Here is a 5,595-nt window from a genome sequence, read left to right as displayed (position 1 = left end):
TGACCTTCATGCATTACAACTTATATATCTCCCTGTACAGGGCTTCAATACTTATGCCGTTTGTTTCTAAGGAAACTAGACTCAAAAAGGAATCTATAAATATATGGAATGACTTCTAATTATCTCTGGTTAATTTATAATGAATTTCCAAAGTCAGATCAAGGGATCCAGAAATCGCTCTGGCCCTGTTCCATGAAAACTTAAATATATCTTAAAATAAGACTCATATGATCATTTCGTTTCTTCCATATGAAAGTAGATTCATCAAGGTTCGATTACATAATTTATTCACTATTTAATTCCATTCCTACTATTTTTAGTGATTTTTCAAATCCACACCACTGCTGCTGTCAGCATCTATTTTTAAGGTAGACTTTACCTATTTCATAGTTTCCATGATTCAACTAGCCCTTTAGCATATATAGCACAAAAATATGATCATGATTAACCATTCCAATGGCCAATCATTGCCAATCATATCCACACCTCTCAATAACCATATACATACAAGATGATTATAACACTATGCTCAAAATATATAAGCCATTTTCGCATGGCTATCCAAATATATACAACACCAAAGTACTTGACTAATAACACAAGGGCAGTCCTATACATGCCATTTTCAGAGTTCAACCAAAAGTGTACTAAAAGGCTTTGATAGTGTGGACGACTTCGACTTCGACAATCCCGAGTCCGATAGCTGACGAACCAAAATCTATAAAACAGAGAATCAAAGAACGGAGTAAGTATTTAATGCTTAGTAAGTTTTGAATAATGAAATTAGTTTCGGCAAAGGTATAACATTCATATAGCTAAATGAAATACTTCATATATGCACATTTTCATAATCATACTTACTTTACCCTTCAACCAATATATTCAAACACAAGGTATCAAACCTATCTAAAGGCCGAAAATTCGTTAATCAATTTAACGGATACTATTTAAAACGAATCGACTTTTCCGATGCATGTACGAAACATACCTTATCGTTTGGATTTTATGAGCGTATTAATTGAAATTATTATAGCAAGATCGCTCACTTCCAAACCCAAGCATCTTCAAAATTTAGCCGGATATAACCACTCGCACAAGGCCTTCGGGTCTTAGCTCGGATATGGTCGCTAGCATAAATGCCTTTGGGACTTAGCCCGGATATAGTCGCTAGCACAAATGCCTTCGGGTCTTAGCCTGGATATAGCAACTTCACAAATGCCTTCGGATCTTAGTCCGGATATAGTCACTAGCATAAAAGCCTTCGGGACTTAGCCCGGATATCATTCGAATAACCATGCACATATATCAATAAATCATGACACATCCATATTTCATTTTCATTACCAAAGCTCAAACATAAGACACTTATCACACTTACTAATTTCGGCTCAATAGCCACATACAAAGAGCACGATTTTGATTGGCTTTATAACATGATCTCTATACACATTCGGCTACCCGTCATAGGTATAAACTAATCACCTCGATATATAATTCAAGTAGAATCATTATATCACCATCTACTTGTCATACTTATATGTCATGACCTAATCGAATCATAATCTAAGTTCCATTACTCGAAAACTTACCCCTCGAATGTTGTCGAACGATTTCAATGTCTATTCGATCACCTTTTCCTTTCCTTTGTCGGATTTAGTCCCCCTTTGCTCTTGAGCTTCTCTTCATTCAAAAGGCCGAATGCCCCCCCTCTATTTCTTCTTCTTGTACGGCTAAGAAGAACAAGGTGATACCCTTTTTCTTTTCTTCACCCTTTCTTTCCTTATTTTAATACTAACTCTTTTATTTTATTCTTTCCAACATGAAACATTAACACACCATGCTTAAAATATGCTATGACCCATAGCATGGCCGGCCACTAGCTCAAATTTTGGGCAATTTGACATGCAAACCCATCATTTCTATAGCATGCATTAATAGGCCACTTTACATTTGCCTAGCACATTTCTAAATTTTCTCACATAAGTCCTATTTACTAAAATTCACCTACAATTAACAAAATTCAAATATGAAATTTTCACACATGCATATATACATATAATAAGCATCAAATATGACAGTTAATTATTTTATGACTCGGTTTTGTGGTCTCGAAACCACTTCCCGACTAGGGTCACATTAGGGCTGTCACATAACCTATCTGAGTTTCAAGCCCCTGGATCGACCCTTATTGATTTTTAAGTGATGTCTCGGTATTCTGAAAACAACTTTCTGGCACTGAGATGAATTTTTTTAGCATCTCCTCAAGGTTCAGTTTTTTCTCTTGCTGGTAGGGTGGTTGTTGGAAACCTAGAGGTGGTGGTCTCTGATTCCCTTGGCCTCCCTATGAGAAATTTGGGTGGTTCCTCCAACCTGCATTGTAAGTATTACTATAATGATTATTTTGAGATCAAGGATTATTACCTATGTAATTTAACTGCTCGCTCTCCATGTTGTGGCCATAGGATGGGTATTCCGAATTGCTTGATCCACCTCCACTTGTTTCGCACTGCATTACTGAGTGAACTTGTGAAAAACTAAGAAAACCATCAATTTTCTTATTCAAGAGTTCTACCTGATTAGAGAGCACGGTGACCGAATTGACATTATAAACGCCGGCTGTTTTCGTTGGCTTTATCCTCATGACTTGCCACTGATAGTTATTTAGTGACATCTCCTCTATAAATTCATAGACATTTTCAGGTGTCTTATTATTGATGGTTCTACCAGTAGCTGCGTCAACCATTTGTCAAGTCGAAGGATTCAGGCCATTATGAAAGGTTTGAACCTGTAGCTAGAGTTATAACCCATGGTGAGGGAATCTTCTCAAGAGGTCCATGTATCTCTCCCATGCATCATAGAATATTTCTAAATTCATCTGTACAAAAGAAGAGATGTCATTACGTAATTTGGTTGTTTTAGCCAGCAGAAAATATTTTAATAAAAATTTTCCAGTCATTTGTTCCCAAGTAGTGATTGATCCTCGTGGCAACGAGTTCAACCACTGTTTAGCCTTATTCCTCAACAAAAAGGGAAACAACCGAAGGCGAATGGCGTCATCAGAAACGTCATTAATTTTAAAAGTGTCGCAAGACTCTAAGAAATTTCCCAAGTGAATGTTGGGATCCTCGTCCTGCAAACCATCAAACTGAACAAACTGTTGGATCATTTGAATGGTGTTAGGTTTCAGTTCAAAATTATTTGCAGCAACAGCAGGCCTAACTATGCTCGATTTAGTTCCTGTTAAATTAGGTTTAGCATAATCATACATAGTGCGTGGAGTAGGATTCTAATTTACTAGATCAGCAGCAATCGCAGGAGGTAGTGAATTTTCTTGGTTTTCAGCCATCTCCTCAGTTGTGGTTGAAGTGTCGTCCTCTTGCTAGTCCTCCGTGTATCTTAGGCTTCACCTTCTTTCTCTTCAGTTTTTACGAACTGTGCAGTCGATCTCACCGTCAAAAAGTAGTGGTCCTGACGGGTTTCTTCTAGTCATAAACTAGAAAAACCTGTCGGAAGAAAATAAATGAAAAATTAGAAAAGAAAATAAAAATTTAAAATTGCAATAAAAGTAAAATGGCTAAAGTAATAAAAATCGAGTGTTCCTAAGATCCTAGTTACCCGGAAATAGTGCCAAAAACTTGAAGCGTGATATTCGTGATAGGTATTAAAAATTTATAAATCAATCGCTCTTGAGACTAACTTATTATCATGATTAAGGCAAGTGTACCTATTGTAACAGTCTAGTTTAGACCCTAGTAAGAACAGTGGTTTCGAGACCACAAATCCGAGTAAAAAAATATTTTAATATTATTTTCTGTGTTTAAAGTATGTGAATTGATATGTGTGAAATTTTCATACGAAAATTTTATCGTTGTGTGCTTGATTTAATAAAAAGGACTAAATCGCGTAAAACGTAAAAGTTGCATGCTATTAGTTAAAGGTGTCAATTGGCCTTGGCTTTTTAATATGATGGCCTTAAATGGTAAATAGCCCATTTATAAGATAGTGGATGATATTTGGTTTGGCATTTGTGTATATATGAATTTATTTTAATGGTAAAATGGTAAAATGTTAAAAAAAGTTTAATTAAATAAATCAAAAGCCATGTGTTATTGTCTTTTTATGCTATCATCTTTCTCCATAGCCGAATGTGAAAAGAAAAAGATGAGTTTGGAAGCTTTGAATATTCGGCACTTTGAAAGCTTATTTTGGGTATGTGTTTTACTCGGTTTTTTATAATTTTTACGTTTTTGAGATCGTTGCTTCGAGTACTAGTAAACCCATGCCTTAATTTTTGGATTTAATGAAGAATTTGAGATCTTCCATTGTTTATTATGTGATGAAATTGTTGTTTGATGATGATTAATAAATCTTTGATGCTTGATTTTCATGTTTAATTAAGTGATTTTTTTGATAAAAATGTGTATTAAGGACTAAATTTAGAAATTTGTAAATTGAGGGGTCAAAACGTGAAATAAATAAAAGATATGGGTTGCTAGAGACCTAAGGTAAATTTGGCCTAACAGGGGTTTGATGAAATTTTGAGTAATTTGTGTTATTTTGAAATAGGGATTAAATTGTAAAAATGTGAAATGTTAGGGATAAAATGCAAAATGCCCAAATTATGTGTCTTTAGATAAAATTTAATGAAATGTTGAAAAGTGAGTTAATTTTGATATTAATTAGATTGGAAAAAGTGGAATTCGGATTTGGATTTGGGGGAAAATCAAAGTGGTCGATTAGTCGTCTCGTTCCGATTATTGTTGTCCGAGGTAAGTCCTTAAGTAATTAAATTTGATTTGCTGCACGCTTAAGATTATATAAAATGATAAGTAATTATTTGACCTTTACGAGTTCGATTTGCAATAAGTATATTGTATTTAGGCTATAAAGCCGAATATGAAATGGATGATTTATGTATATAATGTGGCCGAATGACTATTAAGTGATGATGTGAAAGGGTGTAATATGTGTATACAATTTTATTGTACTTGTTTGTATAAAGTCGAATGTGAATTGAATGGTATATATGTGGTGACCGAATAGCTATTATGAAACAAAGTCAAAGAATGGGATATTTGTATAATAGATGAATTGTGACTATTGTTCTACTTGATCGAGGTTGTGTGTGAAATAATTTGTGAATATGGCCTATAGCCGAATGGTTATTAAAAGTGAAACTGGGATAGTGAAAGGATTATGTGTTCCTTGTGTATGATTATTGAACCGAAAGTTAAAGGGTAGGTGTACATTTTGTGCTTATATTCGAATGAAGCAATTGAATTGCTAATGTGATATGTTATGTGAAATGTGTTTACATGTGAATAAATATGCAAGACACTAGAAATGTATCCGGGCTAAAGTCCTGCAGGCTTCGTGCTGGAAATGTATCCGGGCTAAAGTCCCGCAGGCTTTGTGCTGGAAATGTATCCGGACTAAAGTCCCGCAGGCTTCGTGCTGGAAATGTATCCGAGCTAAAGTCCCGCAGGCTTTGTGCTGGTAATATAATTTCAGGTTTTATACTTAGCAGGCCAAGTGCCGATGAATTTGATAAAAGTATACAATTACAAGATCCTACACTAAGTTGGCAAATTGAAA

At 34.9% G+C, this 5,595-nt stretch overlaps 1 non-coding gene across 1 annotated transcript; it reads left to right on the top strand.

The window, feature by feature from the left end:
* The first annotated feature begins 2,801 nt into the window (after positions 1–2,801).
* Positions 2,802–2,908, top strand: LOC121205619 (small nucleolar RNA R71). Its single transcript, XR_005900695.1, has one exon. It is a non-coding gene; the product is annotated as a small nucleolar RNA R71 (small nucleolar RNA).
* The last annotated feature ends 2,687 nt before the right edge of the window (positions 2,909–5,595 follow it).

The sequence above is a fragment of the Gossypium hirsutum genome, chromosome A08, assembly GCF_007990345.1.
Source record: "Gossypium hirsutum isolate 1008001.06 chromosome A08, Gossypium_hirsutum_v2.1, whole genome shotgun sequence".
NCBI lineage: Eukaryota > Viridiplantae > Streptophyta > Magnoliopsida > Malvales > Malvaceae > Gossypium > Gossypium hirsutum.
The sequence above is the reverse complement of the archived record's forward strand: the minus strand, read 5'-3'. Positions and strand labels throughout refer to the sequence as shown.